Raw genomic sequence first — 23,222 nt, forward strand, 5'->3', positions numbered from 1 at the left:
GAGAGGAGCCCGGGAGCTCCATGAGAGGAACCCGGCAGCCCCGGCTGCCCCTGCCCAGCCCGCGCTGGCAGCGCCCGCGGCTCTGCCCGCTCCGCACAGGTGCGGACGGGGATGCCCGGGCCGTGCCTTTGTCTGCCCGGCACCGGCCGCCGCCGGCACGGACGGGCGAGCGGCCCCGCACGGCCGAGCAGCCCGGGCAGGGGCAGCCGCCGCCGCGCCCCCCGCCCCGCTCCGCGCCCCCCGGGCGGGTCCCCGCGCCCGCCCCGCCGTCCCTACCTCGGCCGCCGCCTCACGCCGCCCCCAGCGCCATGTTCCGGCTACATCCGGGCCGCGGCTCCGCTCGCTCGGCCCCGCTCAGCCCCGCTCGGCGCGGCCGCAGGTGCCGCCGCCCGCCCCCCGAGCCGAGCCGGGCAGCGCCGGGGCGGGCACGGCACCGCCCCCGCGCCGGGCCGGGCCGGGCAGGGCAGGGCCGGCAGCACCGCCCCGCCCCCGCCCCGAGCTGCGGGGCCGGGCTCTGCCGGCGGGAGGGGCGGCGGCAGCTGCGCACCTGCCTCAGCATCTGGACGCGGCTTTGTCCGTCCGTCCGTCCGTCCGTCTGTCCGCCCCCAGCGCGGCAGCCACAGCGGCGCATACCTGTGTTCTGCACCAGCCAAGGGACCTGCACACCCACGCCCCCCTTCTTGCACCAGCCAAGGGACCTGCACACCCACACATCCATTCCTGCACGGGCCGAGGGACCTGCACACCCACACATCTATTCCTGCACCGGCCGAGGGACCTGCACACCCACACCTCCATTCCTGCACCAGCCAGGGGACCTGCACACCCACACCCCCCATTCCTGCACCTGCCAAAGCAGCTTCACACCCACCTATCTATTCCTGCACGACCCCTATGTACCTGGACCAATCCCTCATCAATCCATGCACCTGGACACTCACCCACCTGTTCCTACACCAGCCAAGGCACCTGGGTACCCACACACTGATGCACCAGTGCATCCTTCCACCCAGGCATGCACCAACTTGTGCCCCCACCCATGCACTTGTACACCCATATATCACCCTCCATTCCTGCACCAGCCCATGCACCTACACATCCACACACCCACCCATGCCTGGGCCACCATATACATGCACCAGTCAGTGCTCCCACATATCCAGCCATCCACGTCCAATTTATGCACCTTTCCTCCAACACATCCACCCACCTGTCTGCCAGTCCATGCTCCCATCCGCATCCGTCCATCTACACCCCAGCTCTGCAACCATCTACCCACAGGCCCCTACATCCACTCACCTGCTTCTTTCTGCACTGGGACCTCAGTCATTATATATATAAATTTATATGTATCTATTTTATAAAAACAACCATGTTGACAAGTTTCATTACCAGTAGCTCTCCCCGAGCAATGGCCACGTGCTAAGGAACAAATCTGGTTAAGGCAAGTGATGGAAGGAAGCAATCAGAGAAGTACAACAGCCAAACCCCATGTATCCCATCTAATTTTGTTGTATTACTGCCGGCAATTTGTGGTTGTCTCTGAAAGCTGCCCTAAGCCTACGTTTTTATATAATATTCCATGAGAAAGATTAAGATTGCCTTTAATAAAGGTACATATCGGTCCTTCCACGTGCTAAATCCAGAGGGAGATGATGGTGTGTGCTCACGGATGACCATAAACCATCCCTGTCAGGAAACACCGAGCACAGACAGCAAAGTGCTTTTCAGAGGCACCTGCAGCAGAAGCTCCCTGGGAAGAAAAGACCCAAAGTCGATTTGATTGATACAGCCCTGCATGGGAGAGGAGTGATTTCATAGTTAATGATGTTGAATTACACATCATTTCTAGTTTCTTTGATGCCCTTTTGCATTAGCACTCACTCTGTATGGCAGGAGCAGAGAGGATACGACAAGAACATCTGGAAGATAAAGGTCTGCATTGGAGCTGTGTGGGGTGGCCGGGCAGAGGGAGATACCAAGGCTTTCATGGCACTCAGCTGCTCACCTGAGATCTAAACACGTTTCTGCACGTATGAAAAACCCTACATTAACAACAACAACAAGAAAAATCCCTCAGAAATGTGCTCTTCCATTACCCATAATGTCTGCTTCTGCCTTCTTTTCTTTATATTCCTCTCAATCACTGCTCTACCTAAGGCTGTGAGATGAAAGGTGCTCCCTTTGTTCTTCACAGCACACAGTGTTGGTGTTTGCTGGGATGGCAAAGCACCTGCTTTGGCCTTAAAACCTGACCATGGCAGTGGTGGGCAGTGCCAGCACAAGAAGGAGCACTCTCCTTGCTGGGAAGGAGACTGGGCACAGAACAAACATAGTCCTAAATACAGCAGCAGGCTATTCAGAAGACCTGGACTGTAATTTTGACCCGTTAAATGTGAAATTCAGAGGCAGGTTGGTTAAGGCGACCCTGAGTGGGTGCCACTGTTGAAGTTGCTCTGTTGCTCCTGGTTTCCATTGGCTTGCAGTGGGTTTTGCAGCCAGAAGCATCATTTGAAATCAGCAGCCACTGAAGGACACTCAGGCTTCCGGAGAAAAAACCCAAACAAACCAAATTCCTCAAAAAACCCCAAGCCATGCTAAAACTTTCCTTGCAGAAAAAACCCCACCACAACAACTTGGGTTTAAACCTCACCACAAAGCTGAAGCCTTTCCCTGGTGCATCAGACCAGAAGTAACGTGTGGGACGAGGCAGCGAAGGTTTCCCTGCTCTGAGTCAGCATGAGTGATGTGTGTCTGTAATGCAAGGTGTTGCGTGTCACATCTTGGCATGGTGCATATGGCTTCTGGCAGGGGAACAAAAAGAAATCAAGCCTTTGCTGTTTTGTCTTTAGTCTCAAGTGTGATTTGGAGGAAAGTGTCTCAGTGAGTTGGCAAAATGGGCTGATGGCTGCAAAACTGCAGCGCTGGGAGAGAGGCACCATTGCAGGAGCAATGAGGGAGGAAGAGAGGGAGCAATAAGCCCTCTGTATCCCATGGGGTGCTGGGAGAAGGGGTGGCTCAGTAACATGAACCTGCCGAGATTCACACTGAAGGGATGTAGGCACATCCATCAGCACTGGAAAATCCCATCCTGTGTATTACCAGAGAGCCCTGGACCCTGTATCCTTGGGGTTGAAGCCAACGAGAAACCAGGTGTCTAACTTGGACATTAGTTTCTCCCCAAAAGCCAGCTGAACTACCTGAAGGATGAACTCGACTATTTAATCCCTTCGATCTGAAAAACAGATGTTATATATGCACAGATGGACCCCAAAGCCCAAAGCTTTTAAAAAAAGGTTCATTTTGCTTTTGGTTTATTCTTAGACACAATGGTATGAATAAGAAATATGGCCCCTCAACTCAGCGTAACTGCCCTGAGCTAGAGTTGATGCAAATGAATGGTGGCTAAAAGGGCAAAATGTCCTTTTCCCAGAAAAATCAGAGCATAGCATTATTAATTTTTTTAACTTATCATCATTGTATGTTTAAAATTTGGTAGTTTTAATTTAAAAACTGAATCAGTGGCATTAAACTCTATGGCCTAGGCCTCACTGTAATATTATAATAAATGGAAATAGACCCCTACACATTTTAAATCGAGTGAAGCTCCTGCAGTGGCTGAAGTATTTGTTGAACCAGCTGGATCAGGAGGGTCTTGAGACTCTAAATTCACTATCTACAGACCCATTTCTCCCTGGGATGCACAGAAAAATGTTCTTTCCTTCACTTCCCTCCAGTCTGAGAAAACCATTAGGGATTGAAGCCAGAGAGGGAAAAGGCTATTGCAGTTTCCCCCATATGAGTCTTTATAAGGACTTGGTGATTAGAAACACCCCAGCCTGCTGTCAAGAGGTGTTATTTCCTGTGTTCAAAATGTCCATTTCAAATGCAGAATAAGTTTTGATAACTGCATTCTCCCCCTTACCCTGTCTGTCCATCATATTTAAGATTAGTATGTGATTTAAATTAGAGCACAGTAACTAATGTATGTTACTTTTCTCTGCTCTGCAGTGCACCCTGACACAAATTAACATTAAAATTAGTCATGTAGTAGAGGCATCAGTCATCAGTTTGGCACATAAAGTGAAAATTGTTAAGGAACTTTAGACTTAATATGCAGATTCTTAAATAAATATGGTAATAGCATATCCTGATCATAAGTGAAAAAACAGTATTAGGCTCTGGTGAGGAAGTATCAGTTGTTCCTTAGGAAAATAATTAAAAAGTACAAATGGAGCACAAGATTAATTTAAATAATCAATTTTGTGTTTCCTGCTAGCTGATTTAAGTCATGATGAAAATTGTTGATTAAATCCCCTCATTTAAATCAGTGCCCCTTAATGAGAATGAAAGCCTATGAACATAAGCCAATAACAGTAATAAAAGACTCTTCAGAGAAGAAATAGCTTTCACAAGAATACTTCCAGGGCTGGGAGAACACCAGCCATCCTTTGCAAAAAGAAATACATCTCACAACCAAGCAATTCTTCTCTCCTAAGCTCTTAACCCTGTAAAAAGAGCAGGGATTGGGCAATAAGTCATAGGATATTCACAGCCACATTACGTAAGTACAACTGAACCGGTGATCCTTCCCACTAACCGTCGTCGGAGAGGACGATGAAGTATTGCTGGAATAATTAAAAAGACAGGTTTGAATTCCCTAAATAATACAGATGAATGCCCTGTCCAGCTATTCATCTTGATGGCCAGCAGCCTTTTAAGGGCTGTGAGCTGCTGCATAGGGAGGATGGCTGAGGGATGCTGGGTGGAGTGTGACTGTGCTCCTGTGCAGCCCCTGGCCTCTTTCCAAAATGCTGTCGAAGGGCCATTTCTATGCTACCAGAGCAGTTACTCTCATAACTACACCTCAAATCTCCTCCAAACTTAAGGTGTCTTTGCTTTCCTTATTGGTCAAACTCTGAGCACCAAAGCATTCATTATGAATTTACAGTAAATGTAGGAAACTGCATTTCGCTGAGGGTTGCACGTGTGTCATCAGCCCATACAGGTAATTTACATTGTCACAGGCTCTTCCCTGTGGTCCTATAATTCACAGCATTTCCTGGTCCTCTTGACTTCAAGGCATTTGGGATTGCTCTCTGAAGAGTGTATCAGTACAGCCCCTGGCTCTCTCTCTCTGTTTGCAAGGGTGACAGTAACCTCTATTTCCGTGCTGCCCAGTGCTCCTCCCGCACTCCAGCTCCTGGACTCGAGGGGTGTGGCTCCCAGGCAGATTTCTGCCCTTTTGGGGAGTGTACCATGGGATGAAGTCTTGAAGGCACAACCTTCACTGCACCAAGATCAGTCACCAGAAGACAGACGAAGAGAACAGACACTAAACTTCAAAAAGGTCATTTTAAAGTTACTGTATATTTTTGAGACACGATTTCCATAATGCCTGGTCATTGCTACTGCCAGTATCCTTATTGTTCAATGATCAAAAGATACACAGAGATCTGTAACTAGGGATATTGTAAATTTACTCAGACTTATCCTCACACACCTGTGATTCTTCCCCTTCAATTCATATTTCCAAGGGCAGAAATGGGCCCCAACCCTGCAAGGCAGAGCAAGAGATGCTCTGCAGTTTGCCTCTTCCCAGGACACTGTCTGCAGGACATGACTGCTCCAGCTCCAGGGATAACTCTGGCACGTGCAGGGGCTTCAGTCCTGTGATGTGCCCTGAGCATGGCCCTGTCCTGCCTGAAATGATGGTGATGTGGGACTTTATCAGGCACCAATCCCTCTTACCATCCACTGGAGCTCAGAGCCTGCAGGTCCCAGCATGTGCATACAGGAGCCCTGCTGTGTCTTATCAGTGGGTGCTGAGCAGATACTGGTTCAGGGACTTCTTGGCCTCTATGATAAATCTGTAGGTATCCATGAACACATTTATCTGCTCCTTTTCTTCCCCTAGCATTTTGCAAAAGCAGTATGACACTTTGGTGTCACGCTGCCCTGCAAATCTGCTTCCAAAAGGCTGCCTTCTTTCTTCAAAGAGCATTTCCAGTGCTAAGCAAGATCTCTCAGAGCCCTTGACTTTGCAGCTGGCAAAGTTTACAACATGTTTACAATACCCTGCATAATTTGGCTATGAGATAATGTATAGTATAGTCCTTCAGTGGTGCACAGTGGGAAAAGAACAAGTGGAAAAAAAAAAAAAGGTAATGCAAAGCCAAGAAAAGCAGATGGTAGTGAGCTCTCCAAGGGGCAAGAATGAATAAATAACTGCAGATTTTTTTTTTTCCCGAGGAAAAATATACTGTCAAATCAATAACACGGATTTTAGGAAATGCGAACGAGATCAAATGTGCATTTTTTCAGTATTAAACAATGGCACTTCATCAGGACCCACGGTCTGCACTGCACGTGTTTGCCTAAATGAAACAGAGAGGAGTAAAAATAGCATTGCTCTGAAAAGTTCTCGTTTGACCTCAAGGTTACATTCCATTCTTCCTGGGCAGTTCTCCTATAGGTAACAAGTCAAACCTTCAGGTGTAAATCAGAGTGCCCCAGCAGTTACTGTGCTGATTTGCAGCACTAGATCTTTGACAATCTTTGTCTGTGATTCTTACAGAGCAGAATTTTTTGACAATTTGGGGAATTTTCCTGTGTCTGTTATTAGGGTCACAGGAAACTATGTTTATTTAATACATCTCTGCACGCTCCCAGAGTGACTAAAAGATACCTTTTTTCTTTTTGACCACATCAGGTCCAGCTAGAGGGGGGAAAAAGAGGCTCTTGAAAACAGCCAAGTATACAAATATCCTAATTCTCCTCCAGCAAAAGATTTTTTTCGCCTCAAAATTTTAAGTCCCTCAGAGGAAGCCAAGCAACATATGGGATGCATGGAAGTTGCTCTCTGCAGATCTGTCAATCCATTTTAGTGCCGCCGTGCATCAATCCTGGCTCTGCCACGAGCACAGCCCTCCCCACACAGGCACTGCCAACTGGCCCTCAGTCAGCTCCTCACCAGGGGACAAACCAGCTCCTGCCATGCTGATCCACGGGCCCAAGGAGCAAGAAGCTGCAAGGCATCAAATCTCCTGTGTTCTTGCTCTGCAGCTACGGTGTGAAAACAACCTTTGTAGCATCACCGGGGCTCGCTCGGCCACCAGTGATGTGGTGGGCTGGGGAGCAGAAGGCAGCACAGGCTGGGAGGAGCTGCAGCCTCTGCTATCAGGCAACAACCTTGATGCAATGGCTGGGGAAGAGGGATGTGTAGAAGAGGGCTGTGCGCTCAAGCCTTCCAAGCTGGCTCCTCTGGGGATGGTGGGTTTGGGGGAAGCACAGACCGAACCCTGCGGTTGTGGAGATCTCGTGGTGAAGCTCCCTGAGGAGTTACACCTGCTCCAGCCCTTTGGGTAGAGGCAGCCACGGCCCCAAAGTGGAGAATGAGCAGCCACCAGATCTGGAATCCCAGAGCACCATCACACATCAATGCTTTGAAAATATCACACATGAGAAGGGGAGGCTCCCTTTTCATTTCTGCTTCTGAAGATCTGGACCCACAGGGTTGGCTGGTTGTAAAACTTAATTGCCTTTCCCCAGCATGTCAATTAATCAAAGTGGTGGGGTATTTCTTGGAAGCCAGCAGCCAGCAAAAGCAGTAGGAAGGGTCACCTCTTCCCCTTGCTGCTTTTTGAGAGGCAGTGAACACTCTCTTAATCATGCATGCCCATGACACTGATGATAACATTTTCATTCAAGCTCCATTTTTCGTTCTGCCTGTGCAAATTTGAAGAGCAGAGTCACTACTGTTGCCTTAGCTTTTATCTCTTTCTGCTCAGAGCAGAACCTGAGCTCCTTAAAACCATGTACTCCTGAGTTCTGGCCCTGATCACTTTTGCTGTGCAAAGGAAAGCCTCTTCTAAAAATCCAAGTCTTAGGAAGCAATAAGCCCACAGATGAGCCTCTCAGCTGCTAAAAGCTGTTGCTCTCCACCCCGCAGGTACCAAGCGCTCCTTCCTTTAACAGCAAATCCAAAAGAAAACCAGCCCCTAAGGATGCCCAGGGAGTATCCCAGACTTTACAGTGACACAGTCAGGTCCATGTACCTGTGGGAGCTGCTGCCAAGTTGGCAGGGTCAGAGGTGGCTCCTTTCGAAACAGGACAGGTTTCGAAGGGACACGAGCTCTCTGGGAACACCTCCAGCTCCAGGCCCAAGCTGCAAATTAAAGTCCTTGCTTTTGTTGGAACATATGGCAAAACCCTGAGTCCTACACATGTTTTAATGCCAAGAGTGACTATTAGTTTGGCATCCCACATGGCAAAGGAGCCAGGAGGAGTTTTGTCCAATGGAGAAGAGGGGTTGAAAGCAGGCAGTTTATCCCACTGCCATTTTGGCTCATCTACGTTTCTTGGTCACCGTCATGCCCCTGAGTTAGTTCAGCTCTTGTCAGTCTTTGCTGTCACCCGTCCCTTGACCTGAGAGAATATGTCCCTGTACGTGACCCTCATATTGCAGGTGACAAAAAACTGCATGGAAAGCACTTTGTTACCCAAAGCATTTTTCAGTTACAAATGATTCCTGGCAGCAAATTCTAGGTAGGTTGATACTCTAATGTAATTCCAATCACCTGGTAGAATATTTTTCTATAGCTCCTTTATGAGTATCAGTACCCAGCCTACATTCTCTCTCTCATACTTAAGCCTCCAAAATTACACTGATCAAAGCAACCTGCATTTATAAACTGATGTGCTCCTGCATTCAAGAGATTTGCCAAGTGCTAAATATAAGGTTTCTCACTATAGTCAAAATCAAATTTAAATTCCAGCTGCCTCTCTGCTAATATGCAGCAAAGGTTTAGCAGAACAAAGCCATGTTTGTAGAATCAGACACCAAAGATGATTAAATTAAACTGAAAGGGGAATTGGTGCAAGCGTGGAATGAGTTTGCTGCAGATACCAGTATTCATTTCCCCCCCCAACAGACGGACCCACCTCGTGACCTTTAGTGAGCAGAGCAAACAGGATCATGGCTTTGCCCAGCCTGCCCTCCCCTCCATCCCCAGCAGTGTGCTGACTTCAAAATCAGCTTCAGCCTGCGCTGTCCAGGGCAAGGGCACTGCAGGGTGATGCTCAAACCAGCGCAGCAGGTTCAGGGCTGTGATCCATCTCCTCCCTCTCAGGGGATGCTCTCCAGCAGACCAGGCACCCACTGAGACCTGAAGAACAACTCTTGGGTTTATCTTGGTGGTCCGTTTTCAAAGAAAAGGACTGCCCACTGTCTGGGAAAAGACAGTAATTTGATCAAGATGGAAAAACCGGGAAGGTGCCTGAAGTCAGCAGGCTGCGTTGGTGAGTTGGTGAGTGCAGGCAGGAGCAGGAAAGCATCCCAGGGATGGGCAGGGGTTTACTTCCTTGGCTTTGCTAGTCTGCCTCTTTTAAAGCAGCACTAAAATTACCAGTGGAAAAAACCACTTCCTCACTATGGCTATAGCAAGAGAGCTGAAGGGATTGAAAGCATGTGGCAGCAAGAGAAAGTTGTTCCTCTTCTCTTCCCCACCCTTCCCTATTAGCTGTTACTCTTGGGCATTATCTCCTCCGAGCACCCTGGATGCTACAATCGTGATGATGGCAACATGCAAGAGATGGAAAACAACCTGCTGCAAAGCAGGATTTCTTTTGACTGTCACAGACACATGCACAGGTTTGTCAAGACACCTTGTTCTCTCCCTGCAGCCCTTCTGCTGGTACCATTCTGGGTCTCCTCTGAGCACAGATGGAGAACAGCACCAGGTTGTTTGCTGTTCTCGCCTCACTACTGTCAGTGACCTGATTTACAATCCAGACCGAGACCGCTGCTCCTATTTAGTGTGTGGTACAAACCAGTGCTGCTCCTCAGAGACTTGCATGCACTCAATTTTCAACAACAGAAAGGGTTTTCACCCTTTAAGAGGTGAGGGTTAACACGGCTCCTTGGCAACATAAATTGAAAGGATAAATTGTAGGAGCAGGTATCCCAGAGCAGTGGTAGTCTCTAGCAAAGAAAGCCACTATCCAAATTCAATTAGACACAGCCCAGGAGGGAGGGGGGGAAAGGGCTGACAACCCCACAGTTGTGAAGGTCTGTCAGCACAGAGCATGTGGCACCTTGGCCCAGTAGCATCCAAGTATGGGAGCAGGTGTCCTGCTCATGGAGCATCCTCTGCAGACAATCCCTGGGGTGTTCCTCTGCTGTGCTCCATGGGTACACACACCCACACTGTTTTGGCAGAGTAGAGTCCCCCAAGACCAGGCATTGATGGCATGAGAACAGAAATTACCCTCTACATCAGTGTGGCTGAGCAGGTGAGGTGGCAGGAGAGGAGAAAGCACCGACCCTCAATTCAGCAAGGAATGGCAAAGGGAGGTGCAAGGATCAGATCTTTAGAGGTATTTATTTGATTCCTCTTGAAATCTGGCAATGAATGCCTTAAAGAAAATCTGGGCTGAAACAGTTTGACCAGTGCAAAGTCATGCTGGAAACTGTTAGAAAACCAGGACTGCTCCCTACTCTTCTGCAGTCTGTTTTGGTGACTTAGGCAGAAGGGGATCAGGCTCTTGGTAGCTGTGACATTACAGAGCTTCCCTTTCCACTGTGCTGTTTGTATGTACTTCACCAGTGGTGTCTCATACAGAGGATGGATTCATATACAATTAGGAGAGGACTTTAAATGGAACCATCCACAGCCAGGAGAGCTTCTTGGGGATGGCAAAGACCTGCAAGAGGAGGATCCAGAGGGTCTGGAAATGCTCTGAAAGCAAAGGCCTATATAAAGGGGAATGATTTGACAATAGGAGATGATCATATTAGACTTGAAAGCCGAGGTGGCTGATGAGCCAAACTTGCAAGGCTCGGGTGGAGCAACACCAGCCCTGTCACAGGGCAGCGTGCAGAGAGGTGATCCAAGATTCCCAAAGGGAACTTTTAAAGAATGCAACCAAGAAGGCAACACCCAGCAGGGCCTGAAGTTCCAGTTCCCCAGCCCGAGGTGGGTCAACTGGCACTCGCCCATCTCTGCTGACCTCTCCACCTCTGCCAGGAGCACAGGGCACGCTCTGGGGACCATCAAGCATAGCACCATCCTTCCTCTTGACTACAGAGCATGCAGAAAAGGATGCAAGGTTTGCTGCCAGAAAATCCTGTCTGAATAAATAATGCAGTCTTAAATTTGAAGTGGTGAACCTCTGGGGGAGCTGATCCTCACTCCGTTTGAGGCAACTGCCTCCTGCCAGATAAACGCACACTCGGCTGAGTTCATGTGCTGCTGCAGCAATACCTGAGGCCAGTTGGAAAAGCCAATATGGTCCATTTCTCCTGCAAGATCTCCCAGGGGGAATATGCCTTAGCCAGGCTAAATGCTTCACTTGTGCTATATCTGTATAGAAATTGCACGTTCTAAGGTTGTGTTTTGAAGGAGAAAGTAGTAGTCAGACCTTTCTGAAAAGACTGAGTTTGGCATTCTCAGAGAAAAGCAGTGCATGAGCCACAGTAAGTAATAAATGAGGGCCACACTGCCACAAACTCTGTTTTCCAGGCTTCCCACACAAACAAGGCACCAACTATGGGTTTTCTTGCATGGCTGGAGGCCAACACACCTCCAGGCAGTAGGGGGCTGGCCTTACACCAGTTGGTTTCTGTTGACTGGCAAGCATCTCCTCCTTTTCTTCTTCTAGCTAAAGGATGACTCAGTTTGTCATGGCAGAAGCCTTTGCAGAGCAATTTTAAAGGTGGTTATAAAAAAACCAAACACACAACACCACACCCCCTGTCATCATTTGTCACCTGCCCCAGCCGTGTTTTACACATTTCTCACTTGCAGGAAAACCATCCATGACTTGAGGAAATGCTCTTTTTAACGTCTTCCTTTCTGTGAGTTTTGTGTTTTCAGGTGAAAAAGTATATCTAAGACACAGGCCTGGTAAAAGGAGCTGCAGACAAGGGTAAGGACCAACCCTGGGGTTGGCAGTGCCATGCTGCCCTCTCCTGCCAAGCTCCCCAGCAGATGCTAATCCACTGTCTGTGATTACTCTCTCCAGGATCTTTAAATCCAGGCTTTAGGGATTAAGGAGTCCCCCCCTTCCCAAATGAGGGAATCCTCCCTTAATCCATTTCTGCTGGCAAAACACCAGGGAAAAAAACCCAGCATTTTGTGGGGAGCAGGGTCCTGACTCTGTATTTCGAGGCCTTTTAGGAATACCACGTCCAGCTGTCTGTGCTTGAGAGTCCTTCAGCACCACATCAGACTCTGGTTACAGATCACACCTTACAGCCAAAACCCCTTTCATCCTCCACTCAGTGCTGTCATGGGGTTATTTTGGGTCTCCCACTGTGGGTACGAGCACTGTAAGCCCTTCTCAGCCTCACTGCCCCAGGTGCTCTGGGGACATTCCCTCCACAAAGGCTGCAGCATTTTGGGTTTATCATCGTTGCTTTAGTGGTTGAAGCAAACAGAAATGAGAACCGAGGAAAAGTGCCAAAACAGAGCTAATCTTTAACCAGCACAAGGAAGATACGGTCTCGAACTTGTCCTTACTCAGCGTTCACCCCTCGGTGGCTTTCACCAGTTTTAACCCACGTTTCAAGGCTGCCAAGGCCTGCACAAACCAACCTTGTTTGTTTTATTTGTAATCTTTCCCCCAGCCCTCCAGTGCCCAGCTGCTTCTCTGCCCCTGCTTGCAAGAACCCTTTCTTTCTATGGCTGCTCTTGCCAGGTGACCTGTGGGCACCAGCACCAGCCACACTGAGCACAACCCACAGCAAGGAGCATGTCCCAGCTCCCACGCTGGCTCGTCCACAGGGCTTTGCTCACTCTTCCCAACTTTTCATTCTATTTTTTGGTTGAGAGGGCTGGCTGAAAGCCCTCTCCCCCCTGCACTGTGCCTGTGCCTACCCTGGTTCATGGGACAGCTGATGGTGGAAAGGATAATCGACAGTGTCGCCCTCAAACTGAGAATTCACTCCCCCAGCTCCCAGAGTCACATGGCTCCAAGAAAGTCAGATTTTGTATGTAAAAGCTTAAAAAAAGTATTCAAGACCTATTTAGACTGTTTACAACCCACATACGGCTAATTTACACGGGGAGAAAAAAGCCCTAACTCTTCATAGATCTAAAAAGAAACAACCCATCTGCCAACATCAGCTATTAAAAGCATCCCGTTTCCATCGGTTCGAGGTCTGATTTGTCAGAGATGGACCACGACGCAGCACTTTTGCCGTCTCAGGAGCTCCCTCCAGCGTGGCGAGCGGCAGCTCCGGCTCGTCCTGCGCTCCTGGGCACTCACACCCGCTGCCCTTCTCGGCCCGGTGGTGTTACAGGTGCAGAAGGCAGAGGAGGCGTCGGCGGACAGCCCAGACCCCCCCGAGCACCTTGATTTAAGCCCCTCGTTAGTAGCTGCGAGCCCAGCCCTGGGGCAGAGCCCCCTCCATCTCGCTGATTGATACCCTCTTCATCTGCTGCAGAAAGGATGATTTTTCTTTTTAATCCGTTTTCGCTCTAGCGTACTCCAGCTTAGCACGAGCTTTGCTGGGGGAAGGGAGGCTTGATTTGATTTGTGCCAGGGCCGGGAACAAAGAGGCAGAAAGGAGCCGCTCTCCCCACTGCTCGAAGCTCGAGAGGGGAAGGGACCACAACACCAGCCAGCTTTCCCCCCACCCCGCCCCTTTTTTTTTCCCAAGGCTTTGCCCAGCTCTGTTTACGCGTGGCACTAATAAGCTTTGGGAGGCAGCAGCATCGCTTTAAGCTTTGAATTGCTGCTCGCAGAAAGAAATATTCATCCCGACAGGCTCATTGTCATGGCAACGAGAGATCCCCCCCCTCTTCCAAGGGTGCCGCTGCCGAGAGGAGATGCGTGACTGGTTCGTCCCGAGGGATTTAGCCCTGCTGAGGGCAGGTATGCCGGCAGCCTGCAGTGGGAGATGGATGGAAGCAACAGGAGAGGCACGTTCCCCAGGGAGCATCTCTAGGGCAGGACATCTCCATCGTACCACAGATCCAAAGGGAAGATGGGCATGGATGAAGTTTTGCTGGCTCTGGCATCAGCGCGTAGCAAAAGGAGGACAATGGAAGTAGGACCTTGGGATAATTCTGGGTGACTTTAAAGAGTCACTTGGACTGATGATGTTTTTCTCTGAATTACACTTCCACCTCGCCTACACTGCCCAGGCACAGCGGTGCTGCATCACTCACGCTCCGGCACAGGGAAAACTCTGTGCTGGGAGGTCTCAGCATCACCATAAAATTAACACATTTTCTCTTTCATCAACAGTGGAGAACCGAGGCAGGGCCAGTTTGGTTATCTGGCTTGCATAGAAAGCTCTGGAGCCCCGAAGGGGTTGCAGGCTTCAAAGGCACATTTTTACAAAGGCAAACTTTCAGAAGCACTCAAAATTTCGACTGACAGGATGTTTGCTAGGACATTTTTTACCCCTGCTGTGATGACAATAAGCAAGCAAACATGACTATCACCTTCCACAGCAAGTGCTTCTCCCCTCTGCCACATGCCAAGGCACTCATCAGAGCAACCTGGACCTCAATAGTCACGAGGTGGGAGTGTGAAAAGCATTACAGAGTTTGAGCACAGTGGCTCCCACCACGAAGGCCGCCTACTGCCCCCGGGCAGTGCTGAAGAGACCCCTGAAGTGACTCTTCTAAGGATGTTGGTGGTGTTACTTATTGGCACCTCAGTGCTTGGAGGCCTTGTCTTTCCAGAGCACTGTGACAAGGGCACAGTTTTGCTGATTTACAGTGGCATGTAGGTGTCCTTGAAGAAAACAATCATATAGAGAACGCACGGAAAGCAGTCCTTGCCCGTGGGAGCTTCCAGCTCAAAATCTGGGTCCTTTTAGTGAGGAAGCCCAAGAAGGACCCAGAAGTAAATTGGGAGCAAATGCTACAGCAATGTTCTGCCTGGAAAACACACAAACACCCCGGGCAATACCAAACACTAAATGGAATCAGTCACAATTTAAAATCTACCATGTCTGGCTGTAAATTAGCTCCACGGAGAACACAAAGCAAGAGCAATCTACTTCTCCCATCCAGTTTTCTTGGCAATGACAGTTACTTTTTCCTGGCCACAAGCTTTCAGCTGGAGCAGGAAAGCACATCCCCAGCATTGCCTAAGCCCAGCAGTTGGCAGGTAAGAGCCAAGGTGACAAATGCTGAATGAATTAGAGAAGTCATCACTTCTCATAGATGCTGCGTTGATTTTGGGTGGCAGAAGCTCACCCGACCCAATATAGACCGATGAGGTCCTTTTCTTTTGGAAAACCACTCAAAATTAACATGTGCTTTTCTTTAGTGGGCAGGCTGCTGTTATCTGCTGTTCCTTGTGGAGATCCTTGCAATGCCACTTCCATGCCGATAGTGGGAAAGCAAGAGCCACGTGTTCTGCTCTTGGCTTTTTTTCTGTCACAACACGTACCATCAAAGGAGTGCTGAAATGCTGCCCAGAATTTCACACAGAATTACTGCCTGTAGTAAGATTTCATTAAGTGCAAATGAGAGCAGGACTTGGCCCGCACGGTGGAAGTAATAGATGGTCCCTACAATTAAAAATTAAGTGTATGTCCATTGATTTACCCGCAGTGTTTCAAAATAATTAGGCTGGCACAATACATCTTAGACTCTGTGAGTTTAATATCCCAGAAATCATTTAAAGTCGTTCTGGTTTTACCTGCTTTGTGAAATGCTGTGTTTTTCCTGTGATTCAGTGCTAATGCAATGGCAATTTAGTGAAATCCAATGAGGCATGCATTGCATGCTAAAGTACATTTTTTCCCCCTCTGGTTTCCCAGGTGAACAGTCTTCAGTTTTAGACCAGTTCTTTTTTCCATATGGCTCCTCAGCTTTACCTTCCTACAGAATTTTTATTCATCCTTTGAAAAGCCCTTAAGATGCCATAAGCAAGAAGGAAAGAAGCTTTCAGGAAGACTGAAGAGAAAGTTTTCAAGAACACTCAAAGCACTCCGGAAAGTCAACATCCATTTCCTTCGTCTCCATTCCAAGGCTATTAACTACAGTGCCACTGTGAATGGTTAACCTTTAATGAATTTATCTGATTCCTGCCTTTATAAAACCAGCCTTTAAGAATCCTGCATCAAGGAAGAAAAAATAAAGGGGCATCTGATAAGCCTTGCTGAAGTACAAGGAACTTGCAGCAGACACAGTGTCTTCTTACTTTGCTTTTTTAGCTTTGAATGAACAAGTTAATCTAGAGTTGGAAAAACAAAAAACACTTATTTCCAATAAATTAAATGAGAGACAAGGCAGAGAGCTGCTGGTTATAAAACAGGAAGAACATGGAGACCATAAACCAGTTCAATTTGCAGGCTTCAAGTAACATTACCTTTACTTGATAATACAGCACTGAATACAAAATGTGTTCCGATAAACCTGTTTTTATGTATCCAACACACTTAATATTCTTTCATTCAGCTAAAGTCCACTTCTTTGCATTTGTTTCTACCCAAGAGTTTTTTGAATCAAGTTGCCAGGAAAACAAAGTAAAAACAGAACATGCAACCCAAGTAAATCCTACAGTTAGAGCATCAGGCACTGAAAAGCCAACATGAATACATACACACTCAGCTCAAATTGCTTATGTGTATGTGAGGTACTCCAATATTTGGTGGAGAGACCATATTAATTACAGATGGACACATTTGGAAGGTTAGCAAATGAAAACCAGATTTTTCATTAGATGAATGGCAAACTCAGCCAAAGAATCTTGGTTTAATTTCACCCACGACTGAGTAACACCCCTCCCCACACACATCCACGCTCCCTCATCAAGTCCAATTGCTTACAAATACATGGATGAAACAGCCTCTTGCATCCAGGTCATTTTGCAAAGCTCACTGAGGCTGCTGGAGAGCTCTGTTCAGAAAGGAACAGATTCTTACCCAGTGGAACGTGCCCTCTGGCTACACCCTGGGCAAGGGGTTGGAAAATGCAGGGTAGCGATTTTGCCTGGTTTTCAGGCATATATATTATCAAGAAATTTTGGATCATACCTAAGCAATCTTTAGGGAACATGAGAAGTGCAGAAGAGCCAAGAGAGCCTGGTCACTTCCATGGCTCTGCTCACACCTACACAGTAGTAAGAGTGGCCTTAACAAGAGTCCACTCGTGTAATGGCTCCTCTGTGGGTGACTGTAATTATCTGCTGTCACTGGGGCTCAGCTCAACACCAGGTGAGGTAAATAGGAAAGGCACAAGTTAACAGCTCAGTACTGATTAAAACAAGGACTTTGAGGTGCATGTCCAGGACAGCAACCAAGAGTCAACTGGGGACAGCACCTAAATTCAGTTTTCCTATCATATGTTGACTGAGGCCAAGGAGGACTGAGATATGTTGGCTCAAGGAAAAGCTCACCTTGCATGGACACAGCCTGGTCTGGGCAATACCACCTTGCTAAAGCAGAGCCTTGCTGCCAGCTGGGTAAATAGGCAGGTGAAGGAAGGACTCACGTTTTCCTGGCTCTCTCAATGCCCTGCTGCCCATCCCTGCCCTGACACAGCTTCTGCAGCCTGTGCTACCAAACCCCAAACAGTCCTCCTGAAATTGCTGAAATTTGAGCATCCCATTGCAGGCTGAAGGGCTGCAGCATTTTGGACCCTCTGCACTAGAGGCTGCTTGCTCCCAGCCCAGCTGTATCAGTCCTCTCTGATATTCCCATAGCACCAAGTCAGCTGGATTACCTCAAAACCCCTTTGCTGGGGTGTGAAGTGGCTGGTGCTTTCTCTGAAATTCTTGATGTGGGCCAGGTCTAATATCTTTTGATATCAACAGGAGCCTACCCACCAAGTTCTACATCCTTTGAATTAGACATTGTGTACACAGATTTTCCAATTAGGGCAACTAAGGGCTTGGTTGTTCTGTGCTCATTAACACTGATGGGATCTGGGCATCCACATTGTTTGGGTAGCTTTAGAAACAACAGCCATAAAGCACAATATACTCATGTGTAGCATACGTGTCCTTTTCTTTGCTGGGATGCAACAGAAGCTATTTCTGGTTACAAAAGAAATAGTTATTGGTGAGAACAGCGTGCACCCCAAAGCAATGATGAGACAGTGGAATTTATTCCGTCGCACAGACCTGTTGATTAAAACCATCATTCATATCACTGAAAAATGAACAGCCATGGAGACAAACTACCCTGGAGCTTGCTCTTTCATTCTGTAGTAATCATTTCACACAACATAATTATCCTGAGAAGTTGCTGATGACAAGGCTAAAACACAAAAATATTCACGAGTATCTCCACGAACGAATTATTGATGTGCTTGCTAAATTTTCAGCACATACAGAGGTTGGGAGAGGTCTTTGCTTGTCTACATTAACATTTGCATTTGCTGTTCATAAGAAAATGTGGGCTTGATGATGTTAATTGCAGCTCTTTCATCTTTCTGCTTCAAGCTGTATTATAACTGACCCAGCTTGAATATGCAGTGCTGAAGGGATCCAGAACCAGAGGGATACATCCTGTCTGCAGTCTGATGTGATGTTCCACAACATGCCCTCCAATTTGAGCTTCGAGGCAGCTGAGACACTACTGCCCAAGCTCTCCTGTCTAAGGGCAGAGCTGGGTTAGCTCCAGTAATGTCGGAAGGAAAAGGACACGAGGAACTATTTTATTATCGTTCTCCTGTGAATGGCACACTTTTATGCTAAAAGCAGAACCTGTGTTATATTGCAAAGGCACAGAAAATGCCCACACACACTGTACCACAGCCACTGGCAGTAGCTAAGGTCTGAATCACGAAGCACAGAGGCAGCTTCTGTGGTTACAGTTATCAGCAGAATGTTGTGGCACAACATCACGAACTGCCTGAACAGGCAGGGAAGGTTTGCTTTGAAGGAAAGTCAGGTAACAGAGAGGAGCCAAGCTACTCATTTTGGGTGCAGTGTAATGACAGACAGTCTGGGAAATGCCCAGGTCAGACTCCCTTGGGCATAAGGTAGGGAAGTCCAAACCTGATGCACTGCAGCTCAGAGTGATGCTGAGCCTTGCAATCCAGACGGAAGGAGCCTTCTGTGCCTGTCTCTCCTGCCGGAGTGGCGCTGCACCTTCCCAGACAGCAATGTGAACTCCAGACACACTTGAGGAGGAGGAATGGAGAATGTAAAAGGCTGATGGGAGCTGCAACCTCATAAAAATGTGAAGTACAGCCAGAGACTGTTCAGCAATGCTTTGGTTGGGAACAAACCCACCAAGTAGTGAAGGATGGGGGTGTCACTGTGATTAAAAGCCTCTCCTCGTGTTCTGCTTTACACTTCACCCTTCCCTCAGATGGATACCAACGACAGGGGAAGGCAGATAAAGAGGCCCTATTTCTGACAACAGCTCCTGAAAGCCTGGCTTTGCAGCAGCTCAGGAGATGCACTCCAGGCTTTCAGGAGTGGGATTTGTGCTCCCTGTAAGGAGGAGGCAGTGGAGCGATATGTTTTCAGACAGCAAGTATAAAAACAAAATGAAAATACATCAGCATTTGTAACTTATCTGAGCCTACGAGCTGTATCTCGCAGATCCAGGAAGGCAGCTTTGGCTGAATCCCTCTGGAGGCACCAAAGCCTGACTGGGAGCTGGGCCAGAAAAACCAGTGCTTGGGAAAACACTGCTGAAAGATCACAATTCATCCATACAGCAGCAATTAGGATTTTCCAAGTGAAATCGTTAAGTCCAGGCAAGAGTATATGGAAAACACGCAGGGCTCTGATGCCTTCTGGAGGAGAAGGATGTTGACAGGCTGGAGTCATGCCAGTGGAGGGCCACCAGGTTGGTTGGGATGCTAAGAAAGAGGATTTAAACTACAACCAAACCCCCACAAACACCATCTTCACCAAACCCTGACCTGGTGCTGCCCCTTTGGTGCTTGCCTGGAATGCTTTGGGAGGAGAGGCCAGAAAATGAAGGTACTTGAGGTAAAACATTGGATCACTGCAGGTGAAAAGGACACCTAACACATGGGGTTGGTGTTATTGAAAAGGTATTTTGTATGGGAGAATCCTCTGCAACAGCTTATCCAAAGCAGAGTGTTTATTTTACCTGCTCAGTTCCCTGCAGGGCGCTTCCTTTGTTTTTCTGCACAGACAAATCTCTAACAGAGATCACTAAATACTTCTGATCTGTACTGGTAATATAACTAGAGAATGTGTTGACAGGCAGAAGCAATTTAATTGCAGTCAGGTTTCATTTTTAAATCCTCAGCCCCTGACCTTCAAGAAAAGTCTGACTATGGTGGGTGCAGAAGGCACATCTGTCATCGTGCTGGGGAAGAAAATGGGAAGCCAAAAACCAGAACGTGTCCATTTTGAAAATCAGCGGTTCATGTTTTTGCTCTTCATTTAATAAGCTTCTGATTAAAGAGGATTTTCAGGGTTTCCCAAATACAGTTTCTTCTCTGGCTTAAGTCCGTTTGGTATCTGTACGCTCAAGAAAAGCCCATGTGTTTCAGTCAGAAAATCTGCATTAATATTAATGCTGAACAGGGAAGGAATTTGGGAGTTGGACTATTTGGCAGTCCTAAGAAATGTATTCAGAGGCGTGTTTAACCCAAGACATAACCCATTTTTGTCATCACCCAGCAGTTTCAAAGGACAAAAAAGAGTGATGCCACTGGCTTTTTTCAGCGTGGGACGGATGCAGCAAATGTTGGGACCTGACTGATTATCCCGGGGCTCCTCCACCCTAATTGTCACTCCGACACAGAGTTCCCTGGTGGCCTCCATCAAGTCATTTCTCCTGTCTGACCTAATTTTCTCAGCTGCAGAAGTGGGATAACACTGACTCATGTAGGATTTAGGATGGGAAAAGGATTTATTTTATCTTATAAAACACGACTTAGCGATGCGAGGAGTTAAAGGCTCAGTGTGGCAGCGGCAGAGAAACAAGGGATCTCTGGCATTAGGAGCTTGGTGTTTAATCAGCTGGGCTGACACAGGGAGGGAAAGCAGCACTGGCATTTCTAAATGGGGAAGAGTTGTTCCAATGAATTATTATGTACTTTTTCTATGCTTTATTTTTTATTTCGTCCAACTAAAGGCCCATTGAATAATCCAAGAACCTGTCAAACGAACAAATCATAGGGTGAATTTTGTGCTTTTTTTTCCTTATAAATAAAAGACCCATTTTGTTCCACTCTCTAAACTGGCAGTTGTTGACAGGGTTACAAAAAACTTGGAAAATGTTTATAGCAGGGACTTACTTGACTGCTTAGGTTTCCCAAGCAAGACAGATGTGCCAGGTACATAAGGTCATCTTAAAAATGGGGAAGAACTCCTGCCTGTAGCATTTCTGCTGCTCTCAAGACCTGTGCTGAGTTTCCTGGTTTTCTAGAGAGAATCACTAATGTTTTCCTGTCAAGTGAAACTCGATAAATCTCCACTGGGGGTCTCTGTTTTTCGGAGTTTCCAGGTTCTAATGCCAACTCAGTTCCCCAAGACTGACTCGAGGTTCTTCAACAGGACGTAGCCCCGAGAGCCTCCATGAAGCACAGGAGGGCTGCAGGTAAAACTTGGGCTGACCACACGAAGGGAGATCCTGACCAAAGGTCCAGCTCAGGTGGTTTACAGACAGCACTGAAAAACGTATTTTCCAGCACTATTTCATTTTCCCAGCTAGTCCCTCGCTGGATTATTACCAGTAATCAAAAAGGAGCTCTTTCACTGACTTGCAGGGAATACTTGTAGCCACCAACATGATCCTTAAAGAATCACAGAACAGCCAAGGTTGGAAAGGACCTCGTGAGATTATTTAGTCCAACTTGCCTGGTCAAGCATGGTCAGCCACAGCAGGGCTGAGGCAATAAGAAAGGCCAGAGCTCCAGCTGGGTTTTCAGAAGGCCAAGAACCAACAGAAACCATTTCTTCAAGCAGTAATGTTTCAGGAACAGCTGACCTTTTCAAGGATTTGAAATTTGGTTCAGAGAAGCATTTAAGGAAAGGCACTGATGCACAAGATCTACCATTGGAACATTACTGCAATTCCTCAGTGGCTGCAAAACCCACTGCCAAAATTGGGGAGAAGACAAAATATTCCTATTTTTGGCAATCTATTAGTTAAGTTAATTAACAGAGGACTTTGTTTTAACTTAAGGGTCTGAAACTGACTGATAATGTTTGTGAAGGTTTCAAAAATTTTTACAGATCGTATCTTTTTTTTTTTAAACTTAAGAAATTATACACACTGAAGACATAAGAGAATATTTTAAACTGAAAAGGTCAGTGCTTACAAGTTAACAAATTAATAATTTAAAGTTGTCTGTGGGATAGAGGTTTGACCCTGTGATATGTGTGTCCTGTAATTATGTGCTCACACACTGGTTTTCAGACATTCAGGGCTGTTCACCCCTGAAACTTCTCTTGGTGTGACGTGGACACACGGTCCATACATTATGCACCTCTCATTATTAGTCACCTTTTTCATTTTCTCCTCTTTGCTCCTGCTCCACTCAATTAGCAGGCTGTGACTGAACAATATTTAACAGTGAGCAAGAAGCCTCAAGTAAAAGGAAATTTGCCTTTAGAAAAGAAAAATGGGAAGAGAACCAGAGCATCTAATGAGAGAGATGCATAAATAGGTCAGGATTTATTGAATCACAAAGGAACATCCAGGACACTGGTATTTTCTTCTCTAGATTCATGACCAGGATAACAAAGCGGTGTCAAACATCAGAGGACATTTGGATGCCTCCAGTAATAAGCAGCTGGGACCTTTTTGAGGAGTCAGGTAGGGCTAAGCTGCCAGATAATTAGTGAAAGAACTGTTTTATTACCATCAGCCACTGCTGCTGGTACCAAACTGAAAATTAAAAAAGCATTAGCTAGTCACTGTTTTCATTTCACTTTAGCAAGCCTGAAGGATAAGGTAAAAATCAGATCAGAGCACTCCAAGAAAGACAAGATTCACTACTCAATGTACAGGTTCTCCAGACTTACTGAGCTGGGATCAGACCAGCACTGTGACTTTTCTAACAATAAACATTTTCAAGAAAGGAACTGAGGGGGAAAAAAAAGGCAACTTTTATTCTCCTCCATCTCATTCTTTCCCTTCTTTCTCTTTTTAAGTCTAATTTTTCCTCTTTTCATGTTGCTACTGAAAAAGGAAGAAAGAAGGAAAAGCAAACACAAAGGGAATAAAGCAAAAATTAAACTCTATTCCTGCACTTGGGAACAAAACAACGCTCTGTGGCTTTAAACAGCAATTTTCATTCAGTGAGGAACTGAAT

General features: G+C 47.2%; 1 protein-coding gene across 5 annotated transcripts in view; it reads right to left on the reverse strand.

Moving 5' to 3' along the window:
* PAK5 (p21 (RAC1) activated kinase 5) overlaps positions 1 to 23,222 on the reverse strand; it is a 199,506-nt gene that overhangs the window by 87,243 nt on the left and 89,041 nt on the right. Inside the window, exon 1 of one of the 5 annotated variants that reach the window (XM_032682859.1) lies at positions 277 to 397. The exons of the other annotated variants lie outside the window; for them this stretch is intronic. The gene's annotated coding sequence lies outside the window, so the exon portion shown is untranslated. Of the gene's footprint in view, positions 1 to 276; positions 398 to 23,222 lie in introns of those variants that run through there. 5 annotated transcript variants of the gene reach the window in all.

The sequence above is a fragment of the Chiroxiphia lanceolata genome, chromosome 3, assembly GCF_009829145.1.
Source record: "Chiroxiphia lanceolata isolate bChiLan1 chromosome 3, bChiLan1.pri, whole genome shotgun sequence".
In the NCBI taxonomy this organism is placed as follows: Eukaryota; Metazoa; Chordata; class Aves; order Passeriformes; family Pipridae; genus Chiroxiphia; species Chiroxiphia lanceolata.